Source organism: Bombina bombina, chromosome 5 (assembly GCF_027579735.1).
Source record: "Bombina bombina isolate aBomBom1 chromosome 5, aBomBom1.pri, whole genome shotgun sequence".
NCBI classification, from domain to species: domain Eukaryota; kingdom Metazoa; phylum Chordata; class Amphibia; order Anura; family Bombinatoridae; genus Bombina; species Bombina bombina.
This window is the reverse complement of record NC_069503.1, coordinates 231,124,162-231,142,401: the sequence shown is the minus strand read 5'-3', so window position 1 is coordinate 231,142,401 and position 18,240 is coordinate 231,124,162.

Genomic DNA, 18,240 nt, shown 5'->3' with positions numbered 1-18,240 from the left:
ACTTACGTTGTTACTGTAATTCCAAACAAAATAATTGGACATATCTACTCTCAACAGCTGAATTTGCCTACAATAATACTGTTAACTCTTCAACCAAACAAACTCCATTCTTTGCCAACTATGCCTATCATCCAACTTTCCACCTTATTCCGTATTGTGAAACCCCCAACCCTCTTTTTAATAACTTGATCAAAACACTACGTCAAAACTTTGAAATTCTCTAAGATAACATCAAATCTGTACAAGACAGACAGCAGAGATATTATGACATGAAAGAAGGAATCCTCCTACCTACAAAAATGGTGATTTGGTTTGGTTATCAACAAAAGATTTAAAATGACACAGTCCTTTAAAAAACCTCAGCTCCTGTTTCATTGGTCCTTTCACTGTTCTCAACCTTGTAAACAAAAATGCTGTAACATTACAATTACCTCCTACATACAAAATCCATCTACATTTTCATGTGTCCCTACTGAAACCTTACCACCCAATAAGGAACATCAATACTCAAGCACAACAAACTAATCTACTAGTAGACACTGAAGAAGAGTTTGAGGTCAAGTCTTTTCTCAGTTTCAGACGTTATAAGTGTCAATTCCAGTATCTAGTTCGTTTGTCGGGATATGGCCCAGATGAGGACTCTTGGGAACCGTCTAGTAACCTGTCTGCATCCCATTTGGTTTCGCTCTTTCATAAGAGATTTCCTGATAAAACTAAACCGTGAACCACAGAGTGGTTCATTTGGGGGAGAGTTATGTAACAAAAAGTGTCCCTTTTACCTGCAGGCCACTTATTTCAGCCTCACCTGCTCTTAGGTGCTTGTAAATTTGTCTCTATATTGTCGAGCTAACCTACTAGTATCTGCAAACACACAGGGGAAAAGAAACAGGTCGGGTGTGTGCACTATAAACCGTGATCAAATATTAACAAGTCTTTGCTACATACTGCATTGAAACAACTGACATCTGTGAACAATGAGGGAGTTCCCCCAATCTCCCCCACAATTCAGTTCTCAGGGGTAGCACAAACAGACATCTGTACATCATGCTGTAAACATGTGCAAAGGTATCCTTCTGCCGGTATAATCACCTCAGTACCTGGGTATCCTCTGTCCTTTCCTGGCACCACTTGCCGGTGATTCGCAGTGCTCCCAATAACCCCTTGAGAGGGATCAGTCAGATGCAATGTAAAGCACTTCCTCCACAGTTTATACCCAGTACCTGTGCTCACTGTTGGCCATGAAAAGTCCAAACTACAAAAATTATTACAGGAGCACCAGAGTATACGGTAAAATTGCACAACTTTATTTAGATTCAATAGGGTATCTTTACCCCTGGGTAAAAAGTACAAAAATATATAAACAGATGAAAAAAGGCTGACCGGTTTTGGCTACTGCCTTACTCCTAGACATTCCTTGGCAGTTTAGTATTAGATTAGAGGGTGTTTTTATTTTGGGGGGGCTTTTTTATTTTTCTAGGGATTAGGTTTATATTTTTTATTTTTGATAATTTGGTTTATTATTTTATGTAATGTTAAACTTTTTTTATTTTTTGTAATCTTAGATTAATTTGAAGAATCAAATCAGCCAATAGGAATGCAAGGGACGCCATATTTAAATGCGTACATTGAATTCACTATTCAGTTTACGGCAGCGATCATACGAAGAGGATCCTCCCCGCTCCATGGCTCCGTGGTTGCCAGTCCTGCTCCGCGCTCATCTCTGCTCTGCGCCGGCTTGGTCCTGGATGAAGAAGGAAGTGGTCCCCTCTTGGAAGAAGATGTCGGCTGCTTATAAGAAGACTTCACCGCCTGGAACAGGACCTTCTCCACCGGACTTCAGGAACGGGGAGTACCTATTTGGAAGTTAGACTTAGGCTTTTTTTAATTTTTTTTTTTTTTTTTAGATTAGGGATTTATTGGGCACTCTTAAAAGAGCTAAATGCCCTTTTAAGGGCCGTAAAAGAACTGAATGCCCTTTTAAGGGCAATGTCCATACAAATGCCCCTTTAGGGGCAATGGGTAGTTTAAGATTTTTTAGTGTTAGTTTTTTTTATTTTGGGGGGTTTGTTGGGTGGTGGGTTTTACTGTTAGAGGGGGGACTTAGTATTTTTTAAGGTAAAATAGCTGTTTAACTTTGGGCAATGTCCTACAAAAGAACCTTTTAAGGTCTATTGGCAGTTTAGTATTAGATTAGAGGGTGTTTTTATTTGGGTTTTTTTTTTATTTTCATAGGGATTAGGTTTAATTTTTTTATTTTTGATCATTTGGTTTATTATTTTATGTAATGTTAAACTTTTTTATTTTTTGTAATCTTAGATTAATTTAATTTTAGGTTTTTTTTATTTTTAAGTAATGTTAGCTTTTTTATTTTAATTGTAATTTAGTATTTTTTAATTTAGGTAATCAGGGATAATTTAGGGGGTGTTAGATTAGGGGGTTTAGTAATTTAATTAGTTATTTGCGTTGTGGGGGTTTGGCAGATTAGGGGTTAATAGATGTATTAGGATTATTGTGTTGTGTGGGTTTGGCAGAGTAGGGGTTAACAGATTTATTAGGATTATTGCGTTGTGTGGGTTTGGCAGATTAGAGGTTAATAGTTTTATTAGGTATATTGCTTTGTGGGTTAATGGTGAATTAGCGGTTAAAATACTTTATTAGTTATTGCGTTGGAGATTGCGATTGACAGGTAGATAGATATTGCGCATGGGTTAGGTGTTAGTTAATATTTTCAGGCAGTTATGGTGCTCACATTTTCAGCGTAAGGCTTGCTGCACCTACCTATTTGTGGGGAGGTGAAAATGGAGTAAAATGTATCTATTTTTGCCACGTAAGTCCTTGCGCTGAATATGTGATACCGATTATGGAAGTTGCGGGCGACAGATGAAATATACCCGCCGCATTTATATGCAGCACCGTATATATGTGAAAACCTACTGCGTAAAAACGGTTTTGCTGCCAATGCCACATATGTTATCTTGCCCCATGGCATTAATTTAAAGTTGTGTTTTTTTAAACATTTTGGTTTTGATATACACCACTGTTTTACGTGTTTTAGTGTCCTATTTTGTGTTGCTGCGACACATTATGCATTTGTGTCTTTTTTCCTATCTATTGCACATTTTAGCTCTGTCTTGTGCTTAGTTGCGTTCATTTGCCCCGGGAAAGTTTTTTTTTACCTCTACCTTACGTACCTTTTCTGAAATGTTGTTTGTACTGATATCTAACTTGTCTACTGTCCTTATACATGTTCTCACTGCACTGACCTCTGACTTGTCTATTTCTCCTGAACCTGTGCTGCCTGCATTGACCACTGACTTGTCTACTGATCCTGAACCTGTGCTGCCTGCATTGACCACTGACTTGTCTACTGATCCTGAACCTGTGCTGCCTGCATTGACCACTGACTTGTCTACTGATCCTGAACATGTGCTGACTGCACTGACCTCTTGCTTGTCTGCTGCTCCTGAACCTGTGCTGCCTGCACTGATAACTTGCTTGTCTGCTGCTCCTGAACCTGTGCTGCCTGCACTGAGCTCTTGCTTGTCTGCTGCTCCTGAACCTATGCTGCCTGCACTGATAACTTGCTTGTCTGCTGCTCCTGAACCTGTGCTGCCTGCACTGAGCTCTTGCTTGTCTGCTGCTCCTGAACCTGTGCTGCCTGCACTGATAACTTGCTTGTCTGCTGCTCCTGAACCTGTGCTGCCTGCACTGAGCTCTTGCTTGTCTGCTGCTCCTGAACCTGTGCTGCCTGCACTGACCACTTGCATTCACTCTTCTCACACACACATACATATATATATAAATATATATATATACACACACACACACACATATATATATATATATATATATATATATATATATATATATATATATATATATATATATATATATATTGACATTATTTTGCAAGTCAGATGATTAAAGTGTTTATATCAGAAAAAAATATCCTTCACTGTATGATAGTTTGTCAGTAGGTAGTTGTTTAACCTTAAACATCTTCTTTGGTGATTGACAGTTATTTAAGCAAAATATTTGCTTGGATAAATATGTAATGAATATACAAACTGGCCTTTAAAAGTACTTAAAAAATACAACAGTAGTTAGGAATTGTATCCTAGGGGATAAAGTCACATGATACAATCATAATAAAGTATATACTTGTATTGTTTCTGAATGTATTAAATGCATACAACATATTTTCAGTTGTGTTTTAAGTCACATAGTTGTATAGATTCAGCAATAAATACTTATTCTTTGCATGTATGACAGATAGACAAACAGTAAATGTACAAGTATTTAGTGACTAATCTGTTTAAGTATTTTAATGCCTAATGAAGATGTATTGAAGGGAGAAAGGCATATGCTGTTTCACAGTGGTCACGTTGTAGTGCACACTGCACTGTGTAGTCTGTGTGAGTCTCAATCATGCGGTGGAGCCAGGAAGAATACCGCATTCCCTCTCAGTCCAAGCTGCGCAAATGAGCTCCTCCTCCACTGTCACCACGTCATGGGCACCCACATACAATCCCATAGGATAGCAATAGCCGGGCCAGCCATTTAAGTCATTAGTAATTGGTTGATTTAGCCACCTGGCCCTGAGTTTAGTAGAGTGGCCCTGGGGACTCAAAATTCTGCTGCCCCTTAAAACTCTGCTGACCTAGGCACCGGCCTTGTTGGCCTATGTCTTAATACACCCCTGCTTCACTGACATCCTGCTTGTCTGCTGCTCCTGAACATGTGCTGCCTGCACTTACCTCTTGCTTGTCTGCTGATCCTGAACATGTGCTGCCTGCATTGGCCTCAAGCTTGTCTACTGATCCTGACCCTGTGCTGACTGCATAGACGTCTGGCTTGTCTATTGCTCCTGAGCATGTGCTCCTAGCATTGACTTCAATCTTGTCTTTTGCTCCTGAACCTGTGCTGTCTGCATTGACATCTGCCTTGCCAACTGCTCCTGAACCTGTGCTGCATGTATTGACCTCTGTCTTGTCTGCAGCTCCTGAACCTATGCTGCCTGCATTGGCCTCAAGCTTCTCTACTGATACTGAACCTGTGCTGACTGCATTGGCCTCAAGTTTCTCTACTGATCCTGAACCAGTTCTGCATGTATTGACAACTGACTTGTCTATTGCTCCTGAACCTGTGCTGCCTGCATTGGCCTCAAGTTTGTCTGCTGATCCTGAACCTGTGCTGCCTGCATTGGCCTCAAGCTTCTCTACTGATCCTGAACCTGTGCTGACTGCATTGGCCTCAAGTTTCTCTACTGATCCTGAACCAGTTCTGCATGTATTGACAACTGACTTGTCTATTGCTCCTGAACCTGTGCTGCCTGCATTGGCCTCAAGTTTGTCTGCTGATCCTGAACCTGTGCTGTCTGCATTGGCCTCAAGCTTCTCTACTGATCCTGAACCTGTGCTGCCTGCATAGACTTCTGGCTTGTCTATGGCTCCTGAACATGTACTCCCAGCATTGACTTCCATCTTGTATTTTTCTCCTGAACCTGTGCTGTCTGCATTGACATCTGTCTTGTCAACTGCTCCTGAACCTGTGCTACATGTATTGACCTCTGTCTTGTCTATTGCTCCTGAACCTGTGCTGCCTGCATTGGCCTCAAGTTTGTCTACTGATCCTGAACCTGTACTGCCTGCATTGGCCTCAAGGTTCTCTACTGATCCTGAACCTGTGCTGACTGCATAGACTTCTGGCTTGTCTATGGCTCCTGAACATGTGCTCCCAGCATTGACTTCCATCTTGTATTTTGCTCCTGAACCTGTGCTGTCTGCATTGACATCTGTCTGTCAACTGCTCCCGAACTTGTGCTGCATGTATTGAGCACTGACTTGTCAACTGCTCCTGAACCTGTGCTGCATGTAATGACCTCTGTCTTATCTATTGCTCCTGAACCTGTGCTGCCTGTATTGACCTCTGTCTTGTCTATTGCTCCTGAACCTGTGCTGCCTGCACTGACTTCTGCCTGTGCTGCCTGCACTAACCACTAACTTGTATAATGCCTCTGAACCCCTGTTCCCTCATCTAACTCTAGCTTGTTTACTGCTCCTGATATTGTAATATGTACACACAAAAAACCTAGTAGCTTTTGAACAAATACTGTTCAAATCCTAAAATTGCTAGTTCTCCTTCCACAGCAATGTTACGTTACAAATATCTCAGAATCAAGGATATCGCTAAAAAGCTATTCGTTTTCCAAGGAGATAAATATTTAATTACAAATATACATATTATACATTAAAAATGGATGAATCTGTTATTGTATATGTGAAACTTTAAGTGTTAAACAATATCTGTTACTTTGTAGATCCTAAAATCTGTCGTACTGACTAATCAGAGCGGATTGTTGAAACAAAATGTCTTGTAACTCACTGTTGCAAATATCCAAATGGTCTGTGAATCTTCGTCACAGTTCTCTAGTCACATGACCTGTTGCTACCTATCGTAGGTCTGTTATTGGAGCCAATGGTAGTCCATTGCTGACAAATATGACATTTGTTAGATTTCTCAATGAAATTAACTCTTACCGCTATGTGAATACTATATCCAGGCAAATATATATTACCAAGGCAAAGAAATGCAATTTACATGTAGTCAATATCTGAGACCCTAACTGTGTGATATCTTGTCGGTGTCTACACTGGATACACAGTACTGCCCAGACTTCCAATCAAACTGCTATATAAAGGGCTTTTACAAAATTAGTGCTCGCCCATACAGTCCAACTCCGTATATAGGATCCACTGAAACCCTAACGGTCTAGATGACTTTGTCATCTAGACATTGTCGAGATATCACACGGTTAGGGTCTCAGATATTTACTAGTCAGTATGACGAATGTTAGGATCTACAAACTAACAAATATTGTTTTACACTTAAAGATTCACATATATAATTATGAATGCATCCTGTTTTTAATGTATAATATGTATATTTGTAAATGTAATTAAATATGTATCTCCTTGGAAAACAAATGTTTTTTTACTGCCTGCAACAACATCTGCCTTATCTACTGCTCCTGAACCTGTTCAGCCTGCACTGACCTCTTACTTGTCTACTGTTGCCTGCACCTATCTCTAGTTTGTCTACTGCTCATAATATTTCATAGGTAACTAACAGTAGTAATACAAGTCAAACCATTTTATTCATATAAATTAATGAATAAATATTACTTTCACAATTATAGGGTTAGTTGTATGCTCATGTACTAACACCTCATGCCCAAATCAAACTTCAAGTCAGGCAATTAGCACCTGCAGCCCCCGTATAGCAGCATATGCAATTCTGCAGTTATGTCAGTTATGAAAGGCCCTGCAACTCTTTATGCCAGCTATAGACCCCAGATAAAAGGCTGTGATGCTGCAGTCGCCTTCATGCAAACTATACGCTAAAAGTCTTATACATGTCTACTGTGATAACATTGGCATGCCCGAATGAGAATACTATACACATCAGAATAATTTTTTTAAGTAAAATTTTTTGAGACTTATACAGGCATATGGTAACAGAGCAGCTGAAAACACATGGTAATAGTAATACAACATGGAGGTCATAAGCACACATTTATAAAGAGATATAGGCAGAGGATGTACCAAGGTTGAGCCGAACCTATTCATCTGTATCCGACCAGTTCAAGGAGTGTTAATCAGTGTGCTATAGAGTTCTTCTAAAAGTCTCTTTTTCAGGGGACTTGTAGAACGTGAAGGGTTAATGGATAGTTATATCTACAGAGGTTGTCGGTATAGACAGCTTTGTTGAAAGACCTGTAAGGTTAAGTGGAGGGCGCAACCCAGGGAGTAGGGGGAAGAGAGAGAGAGAGAGAGAAAAGGGAGAGGGGGGCAGGTGAAACAGTTTTAGCAGCGGAAGGGAAGGAAAAATAGAGTTTGGCAATGGTGATAGGGGGTCTAAGTGGAAGGGTTAGGAGTGAGAGTAAGTCCCCAGTCTGGAAATTTGGAGAGCCAGGGAGACCAGATCTCGTAATGGAAGTCCACCCTGTCCAGAACGTTGTATGAATATTGTTCCATTTGCCCTACAAACTGGGCAATGGATATAACTTGGGAAAGGGGAGGTGGTTCCTCGACCTTCCAGGATCATGCTATGGCCAGTTTTGTGGCCATGAAGATGTAGATTGTGAGGGCTTCATTGGACGGGCTTAGGTTAGTCATCTGCATATGAAGTAGAGATACACATAAGAATATTTAATGATAATAAATTACATTTTTAGAATAGAATATCCCTGCATTCTACTTTCTCCTCAAATAAATAAAAGTTGAAGAAATCCACATAATTGTCTGATTTTTCGCAATGCTCTTACAAGTTTTCCATTCTTTTAGCATCAAAGACCTTTTCCAGTACTCTCACCATTGATTTACATGTTTGTTCAACAGCATATCACCAGGTTCTCTAACTTTCATTAGGAGTGTCATAAGGCTCTGTATTGAGTCCCTTCATTTTCTCAACCTATACATTTTCCCTAGGAAAATGTATATTTTCGTTTGGGTTTCAGTACCATCTCTATGTTAATGCTACTCAAATTGCCATTTTATTTTTATTTTTCCATCTATACTTAACCAGGTAACCAACTCTCTCTTTACAATTTATCCTTGATGTCTTTAAACTAACTCCACATCAATAAATAAAAAACATACCCATTCTTCTTATAGACACTCTACACCAGATATTGATTTTACTGTTGGAGACTCTGTACTCAAAAATTTAATCTAGCTTTGCTATCTCAGTGTTACACGTAAATTTGAACTCTCCTTTACTTTGCATATAAAAGTACTTACCAAAACCTGCAGTGTGCATCTATGCAAACATTTTATATGTAACCCTATTAGGTACATCCTTTGTGCTATAATGAGATACATAGATGATATTCTCCTAATCTGAATGGGTGACTGGGACATTTTAGATCAATTTCTACAAGATGTGAATGTAAATTATTTAGGTTTATAAATTATGCATGAATATAGCAAACAAAACTATATATTTTTTAGAAACAAAAATAGATATTTTGAGAACATCTAAGCAATGACTTATTTCAAAAAAGGTAAATTATAAGAATTACATTCACTTAAAAAGTTGCTACCTAAATTAGTGGAAAGATTATCGCCTGACATGTAATTTTCAGCTTTTCAAAGGCGAAACTCTTTTACTGTCTCACCCACCTGCCAATTACATTAGGTTTTTCCCAAATTACAAGAAGAGCCAACATCTGCTCTCCATACAAGCACTAAGGTGTGTTCATCAGGATAATTAGAGCATTAAACACTTAAGGCTAGATTACAAGTGAAGCGCCAACGTTTGTGCCTGAGGAATAAGGGGTATATCGCAAGGATTTGTGCTCATCAGGCTTACCGCTCGTATTACAAGTTGAAAGTAAACGTGATCACTTGAGTGCAATCGTGATTCTCACTAGAAATGATAACCACAACTTCAGAGCTCTGGTTAACTGTTTTGCAAAACATAAAAGTTGCACAATGTTAGATAATGTTTTTGCACTCATAATAACATTATCTAATAAACATTATTTTAAAAAAATACTGCACAAAAAATTATAAATGCTCAAAGATATGAGATTTCAGGTGTTAGAGAAAAAAAGGCAGACAAAGGGTGTTAACATTGAGATATATACATATAGATGTCTAAACATAAATATGTATGTGTGTGTATATATATATATATATAAATATATAAAAATATGTTTATATATGTGTACATATGAATTTATGTATTTATATGTGTGTTTATGTATTTAAAGACATATATACACATATAAACACATAAATACACATGTACACTTATATATAAGTGCATTGGAGCTCTTTGTAATTAAGTAGATGAGAACATGTAAAAGTATATATATGCAATATTCATATTTAATAAAGGTTTTAACTATGTATTTACTGTAAATATTATACATTCCAATGTTCTGCACATAGCAGAATATGTTCTAAGTATTTCTAAATAAATATTCATATATATATATATATATATATATAAATATATCTGTATATATCTATACCTATGTATAATCCTGTATATAGGTAAAGATATACATTGTACCAAAAAAAAGTCAGATAAATGTAGAAATATCTATGAATAAATGGAACATATTCTGTTATATAAAGAACATTGGAATATGAAATATTCATATTTTAATGTCAGGTTAACGCAAATGAGAATATATTATAGTGTTTTGCTCGAGAGTGGGGTGTTTTTTTCTCCATTGACTTCTATGGGGGAATACGTGAACGCGCACATGATATTCTAACTTTGGATTTTTGCCCTACTCAGATTACCGCTAGGGGGAAAAAGTTTACTTGCAACTCATAATACGACCTCAACCCAGCTAGTGCAAAAATCGTAATTCTAGCGCAATTAACGTTCAAGCGGAAGCGTTAATTTGCTCTTCACTTGCTCTTCCAAATCTTGCAGTCCTCACCTCCTGTTTCTCAACCTCCTACCCTTCTAGATTGTAAGTTCCCACGGGAATAGAGCCCTCAATCCCTCCTGTATGTGTTTGTAAATTTTGTCCTGTCTCTTACAAGTCTTGTATTGTTTTATGTAAGTGAATTGTATCCATGGACAGCGCTGCGGAATATGTTGGCGCTTCATAAATAAAGTATAATAATAATAATAATCTAGCCCTTACTCATTACAATGTATATCTATGTGTAAAATGTAACAGTCTCCATACGTAATAGTGTGTATCAACCTCATTTGTTATCTCTATCAAATCGGCTCCCAACATCAGACTCATCTTGTACAACCACAATCGATTATCCTACACGACCTCATTCAAACATCATCCATGAGGGTAAAACAATCCTGCTGTTCTATCACTCTCTAGAACCACATGGGGGATTCATGATCTGCACAGGGATATAAAGACAGACCAGAGATCAGCCATATTCCATCTCTACCTTCCTTATATTTGTCAAAGTCCATCAGGCCCAGCAGGACCTGTATAATGAACAAGGGCAAGATCACAGAACTCACTGTTGAACCCATCAGTGTATGGTTGCATAGATACACTGTATCCATTACAGATATCACACCAATACTGGTTAAATAAAGGTCATTACCAATCAGCTCCAATACTGATACATTTATTGTAAAGCACAGTCCCTTCTATTTACAGATCTTAATGTTGGTAAAACCACAATTTTCATTAAGTATAGAAATTAGCTTCTAATTTGTTAGGCATCCACAGTCGAACTATCGTTAATTAAAACTACCAGCTCAAGTTCACACCTCTTAGTCATGATCCACTATAAGAGGGGACACATCACAAAAAGGAACTATACAGAATCTGTTCATTTAAACAATAATGAATGAGGGTATTCAATTGAAATATCCATCTACTTTCCACACGGAATGCATTGTTTACTTTACCACCCTGAATTCCCAAATATATTTTCTGCAAAATCCAGGATTTGAACATAGGCTTTCATTTGTGCACAGGTAAAGTGTCTTGTGACTTATGTCAAGTTTTTTCTCAGCATTGTGAAAGTTTCTCAAATACTCTCCTAAAGAAACCCTAAATTCTCATGAAGAAATTCACACACATCACATCTTCATTAAATAAGACCTTAATTTATCTTTTTTCCCTTTGGGAAGACATTTACTTCCGTCACATTCATAATTAATTTGCAATATGTGTAGGAACTGCATAGAAATGTGCCAACCAAGCCATCTTTCCTTGGTGAAGGTCTCCTTGCCAAATACTTGGTAACCAATTTGTCCTTAAAGGTTACACATTTACGCCAACTAATAGCATCTGGATTTGCACAGATTGCTCTTTCACAAGAATAAATCCGGCTCCAAAAAGTGCTGAATGCCACTGCCCTACACTATTTTAGAAAACAAATTGCTGAATGCAGATCTCTAGATTTTAAGGTAAAGAAAAAAAAAAAGATTGTTTTAAATGCAATGAAGGTTTATGTGTAACCCATTTGCCAGTATTGTTTATATATTAGGCTGATTTGCAACTGTAGCCATTCCCATGCAACCCAAACAGACTCTTCCTTTACCAAGAATAATATAGTGTTATAGTGGTTCATGAAGATTTATATAAACGTTTGTTGATTATGCAATTCTACAGTATTTAAAGAGATTTGAAACCCTACATTTTTCTTTCATAATTCAGATAGAGCATGTGATTTTAAACAACTTTCTAATTTTCCTTTGTTTACTTTGTATCTTTTGTTGAAAAGCATGGATGTATATGCTCTGTCTGAATCACAAACATTTTTAAGTTTCATATCCCTTTAATGGCCAGGCTGCTTTAGGCATTCTAAGAGGGGTGCTGTTAAACAAATGGAATGGCAAAGAAAAATAAATAAAGTTAAAACCAGTCTGCGTGCAGTAAACTCTAATGTACTGAAATGGGGAGGTGTACTCAGTTGTACATCTCACACCTAATTAACTAAACATTTTGTACAGTTCAATTCATAAACTAGAAAAATATGGCTTGTATGCAGCAGAATAAAATTGTGCGTAATCTGAACTTCTCCTGTACACATGGAACTGTTTATAATGGCAATTAGCAATCATACTTTTATAGCTACACAGAACTGGGATATGTTTTTGACATGTACCTAATGTGCATTCATCTGTTTGCTTGATATATGTAGCTCTATGTCCAACCTAATTTTATAAAATATAATAAATATATTGCATGTTTTCCTTGTTCTGCTCATTGGCAATATACAAACACGTATTATTTATTCTAAAATACTTCTTGTTAAACAACCAGATGCGAAGATTCACCTTGGGAAATATTCATCACTGATGAGCTTAAATTGACCAGCTACAAAAGTGAAAAAAAATAAAATTACATAGCGTAAGCATTTTTTTTTATGAGTGATTTAGTCCAGGTTCAACTCAAATGGCAGCACTCCAAAACATCTTTACTTTAGTTATGGTATAATCATCCATCTCCATCTAGTTTGAATAAATTTCGTATTATTTAAAGCAGCTGGTTAAACATTCATCTGAGAAAATACAGGCAACGTTTACAGTACTAAAAACATTTGTATAAAAAAGGTACACTATCCTAATATGTTCCATATTTAAATGTAACAGCTTGTCTAACTATACAGACAAATCCATTTGTATGGTTGCCTGTAAATTTAGCAAACCAAATTATTCCACCTCATTTTCTCAGTGACGTATTTATCTTTCTGTTCATATTCTGTTATTGAGAATAAATATATATATATATATATATATATATATATATATATATATATATATATATATATATATATATATATAAATACAAAATAGAGAATTATATAGAAAATATAGGAACAATTAAAAACGATGGTTTGTTTTGTTTATTGATTATGTTAATTTTTTACAATATTTGTTATTATTGTATTAACTTTTACAAATTGTTATTTGGTATTTAGAATGGTGAATGTGTTGTTATACAGTATGTATTGAATAGACATTTGGTAAAGAGATTAGCACAGGGACACCCAGCTGTTTTATATAATTGTGAGGGCTAACATGAGAGCATAGATAGAAGCCCCCTTGTAATTCCCTGTATGGGAACTTCATAGTTATTTATAGCTCTATCATATGATAACTTATGTTACATGTACCAATGGGGAAAGTTACCCGTCTTGTGCTTGTCTCTAACTGTTGAACTGTGACTTATGTGATCTCTATTGGAATATTTGGAATTTAGGAGTGAACTGGCCAGGTTCTATGTTTGTTGTAATATTTTTTTATATTTCTATGTGTTTCATTCAATAATATTACAACTTAAAGGGACACTGAACCCAAATTTTTTCTTTCGTGATTCAGATAGAGCATGCAATTTTAAACAACTTTTTAATTTACTCCTATTATCAATTTTTCTTCGTTCTCTTGCTTTCTTTATTTGAAAAAGAAGGCATCTAAGCTATTTTTTTGGTTTAGAACCATTGAAAGCACTTGTTTATTGGTAGGTGAATTTACCCACCAATCAGCAAGAACAACAGTGTGTTCACCAAAAATGGTCCGGCATCTAAACTTACATTCTTGCATTTCAAATAAAGATACCAAGAGAATGAAAAGAATTTGATAATAGGAGTAAATTAGAAAGTTGCTTAAAATTGCATGCTCTATCTGAATCACGATAGAAAAAATTTGGGTTCAGTGTCCCTTTAAGTTTTAATTTCTCTCACCACTACATGGGTCATTGTGCAATATTGATTTTTTTTACTGTCTCTAGTGTGCTTTTCTATCTTTTCTTTTTTTTGGTTCATTTATTTTTAGCATCCAACACTGACTATACACTGTCTATACCAGTCAGTATCTTTCTTTATATTTTACTTCACCTTTTATTTCTTGCTTCGTCTATGTGTTACCAGAACCCAGTGGTGTGGGACAACAACCTAATAAAGGTGAAAAATGCTTCTGACATTGGATCTACTATAATGTTGAATTATTAGACCTTTGGTGGACTCACAGCTCAGCAGGCAGTGATTTATCTTGCTCTATCTGGGCACACAGCTTACTTTTATGTTTTGATTATTTTATTACCCAACATGTGTTTTTACAACCGTTAACCACTATTCTCCTGACCTGACATTACTCTCAGATCAGTATCCAGCAATATGTGAATTCTTACATGGAGGTGTCCACAATCCCAGCTTTTTTGACATTTTGCCCTTTTCCTACTTCACTCGTCCCAATCTCAGAAACATCTTCAATAAAAGGAAAGAGACTTTGGGTTCTAACTGACCTTCCCATAAGGCCTTTTTGAAACTTAAAGGAACAAGCAATTTTAATATATAAATATATACATCAGAAATGAATCAATGATTATAGGGATATGAAACCCAGACATTTTCTTCTGTGATTCAGACACAGCATACAATTTTAAAAAGTTACCCATTTTTTTTTCTATTAAATTTGCTTAGTTGCCATGATATTCTTTACTAAAGAGATACCTAGGTAGCTGTCTGGATCACTACATGGCAGGAAATAGAGCTCCCATCTAGTGTTATAAAACTACTGCCATATAGTGCTCAAGAAATGGGCAGACTCTTGGGCTTATGACTCTGCTTTTCAACAAAATATACCAAGAAAACAAAGACAAAATGATAAAATAAGTAAATTAGAAAGTTGTTTAAAATTGCATGCTACATATATAAGTACATTGGATCCCTTTGCATATTTATGCAATATTCATAATTTATAAAGTGTTTTACTGCATTCTATGTATTTTAAAAAAAGATATTCCTATATATATCTGTATATATCTATACCTATATATAATCATGTGTGTATGTATATATATATATATATATAGAGAGAGAGAGAGAGAGAGAGAGAGGTATAGATATATATTGTACCAAAATACCATCAGATATATGTAGAAATATGTATTTATGAATAAATATAACACATTCTGCTATATGAAGAACATTGGAATGTGAAATATTAATATTTTCATGCATTTTTGGGTGGCTACCCTAATTAATGCATGTATGAAAAAATATCACAGATATAATCTGCAATTTAACAAACATAACAATATTGAAACATGGATTTCAGTTTTAAAAGGATATTTGCAATATACTTGTATTAACAAAATTGTTGCTAGTTAAAGTTATTATAATTAAAAGTTACTTTAAATTGCATCATACAAATCACAACCAGATTTCACATCTTAATTTTCACTATTATCTGCTTTTAGGTGATTAAATCACTCCATTATTTATAGATATAGTATATATACATATTTTTATTTGGTTAGCAGATAACGTTTTGAATTAATTTTATTGTAATTATTAAGAGATTTATCCTCATTTTAAATGACATAGAAAGCCTGGGGTACTGCTGTGAAATTTCCTTTTGCTAACAGTACACTATTAACAGTGGATTTTATAAATATCTGTCCATAAGCAAGAGCACAGCTTGTTGCTCATCTGAAATCAAGTAATATTTCATATTGTAATATTTGAGAACAACGTAACCGGAGCTGTGAAATAGCTCTAGTCAAAAGATGTATGTTAAGCCAAACAGCAAATGTTTAAAATAAAGTACAGCTGTACATCATAATATGTCTTTTTCATCAGCATTCTGCCAAATTGCTTCCAGTCTTCAGTTAATGTACTTGGCTACATTCCTTGGGTCATTTTGGACAGTATTTTCAAAGCAATCACTTTTCATACTGTATCGAGCCTTCAGTAATGTACATAACAAACTCTGAATTCAGTAATACACTAAAAATTATTTAAATTGTGGAAATATAAATACTGTAATGCAAAGCACCATGAAACAGTAAATTGGTTTAGGCTTGGAAGCTTTGATGAGATTTAGATAATTTGGATACTCAGTTCTCCCCACAAAGAGGTCTATTGCAAATCATCTGTATTCATGTGTGAAGTTAATCCCATGTTTTTACAGGGTTTTTAAATTCAAGTACATTATAATCCGCTAGAAAATCATATGATATTCATCTAATCATGAGTATTTAAATGCTTTGATAGCACATTGAGATCACTATACATTGAATTGCGAAACTTTGCTGTAAAAATAAGGGGTTATCCACATATAAAAAAGGGAGTTTGGGTGTATATATATATAATGTTGATGTGCACATAGGGGCTCCCAAAAGCCTCTACTCAAATAAATGCACATTTATACTCGCCTGGTGATCACTATTACCCCAGTATCACCTGGCTATAAAAACCTGTGTAAGGGCTTTATTTTAAAGGGTTGTGAAACTCAAATGTTTTTCTTTTGCAATTCAGATAGAGAATACAATTTAAAAAAGTTTCCATTTTACTTCTAGTATCAAATTAGCTTTGTTCTTAGTTTATTCTTTGTTTAGAGATATTACAGGAAATAGTGCTGCCATTTAGTGCTCTTGCTATTGTTTAACACTGTTGCAAAACTGCTTCCACATAGTGCTACAGGCACGTGCATGCTTGTGAACTTACCTACCTGCTTTTCAACAAAGGATAACAAGAAAAAGGAGGAAATTTGATAAATGAAGTACATTGTAAATTTGTTTAAAATTGTATGTTCTATCTGAATCATGAAAAATGTTTGGTTTTACATCCCTTTAAAAAGGGCCTCTGGCAAGCATTTTTATTGGCCTGTTGCCATGCTGAAGTGTAGGGATTTTTTATTTATTTTTGTATTGGTGTTTTAACTTTATACAGGTGATTGCCTTTCAAATGGTTGATCTTGGGCATTTCTAAAAATGTAGGGATCTCAGATTGTGGGGTTTACTGACCTCTCATCCAGCTCTATTAGGTCCTATGGAGCTGCCTCTTCAATTTCTGGTTTCCAGGGCTTCGTGACATCACCACGCCCATGCATGGTGACGTCATCAGCACCCCCAGATTCCCCTGGCAATGCTGGTCCACTGGACCACCACGGGTGTAGGGGTAAGTGCAGATGGGGCCGTGATGAACTACTAAAGCTCCTCCCTCTGGATGACAACACGTGGTTGTTATCCTGACTTAACTCCTTGTGTGGATGATAACAATGTGTCTTCATATGCAGTAAAGGGGTTAAATACCCTTGACAATAAGAATTGTTACTTCCTGAAAATAAAATTACTATCTACATTGTTAATCTCTTGATTTTGTAATCTATTAATCAAATGTGAACAATTTATGACAATTAAAATGGAGGTTTATATTTACATCACAGGTTGAAACACCTATGTGAATTTTTTGAATTTGAAGTGGAAAATATCTCCATAAATGTGTCATTACATTTTAAGAAACTGATTTGGAAATTGGACTGGCACATGATAAGTGAACATTTTTCACAGACTTGATGATGAAAAAATGACTGCTGGTAAACAATAAAAACGGCTGATTGGGTTTGTTTCAATATCAAAAACGTAGCGCTCGTATTATATTATTATTTTTCTATTTATTCATAAAATATATATATGTGATAGTATTGTTGTACTTTATATATGTGTATATATATATATATATATATACAAACAAAGAGGTATCAGCGCACATCCATTTTCAAAAGCACAACATATTTTTTACTGCTGCAAAAAAATTGCCTGCATATACATCAAGAGACAACTATCTTTTTTTAAATAATATTGGGAACTTAGTCACACAATATGGCCATATTTTGCTTAGCCAGTCACCGCTTACAAGGTGCCCCAATTCGACTGGTCCTACTCTAAATCCTTTTGCCACAGAGGGCTGAAACATTCCTGCTTTTACTCTTCATAATAGAATG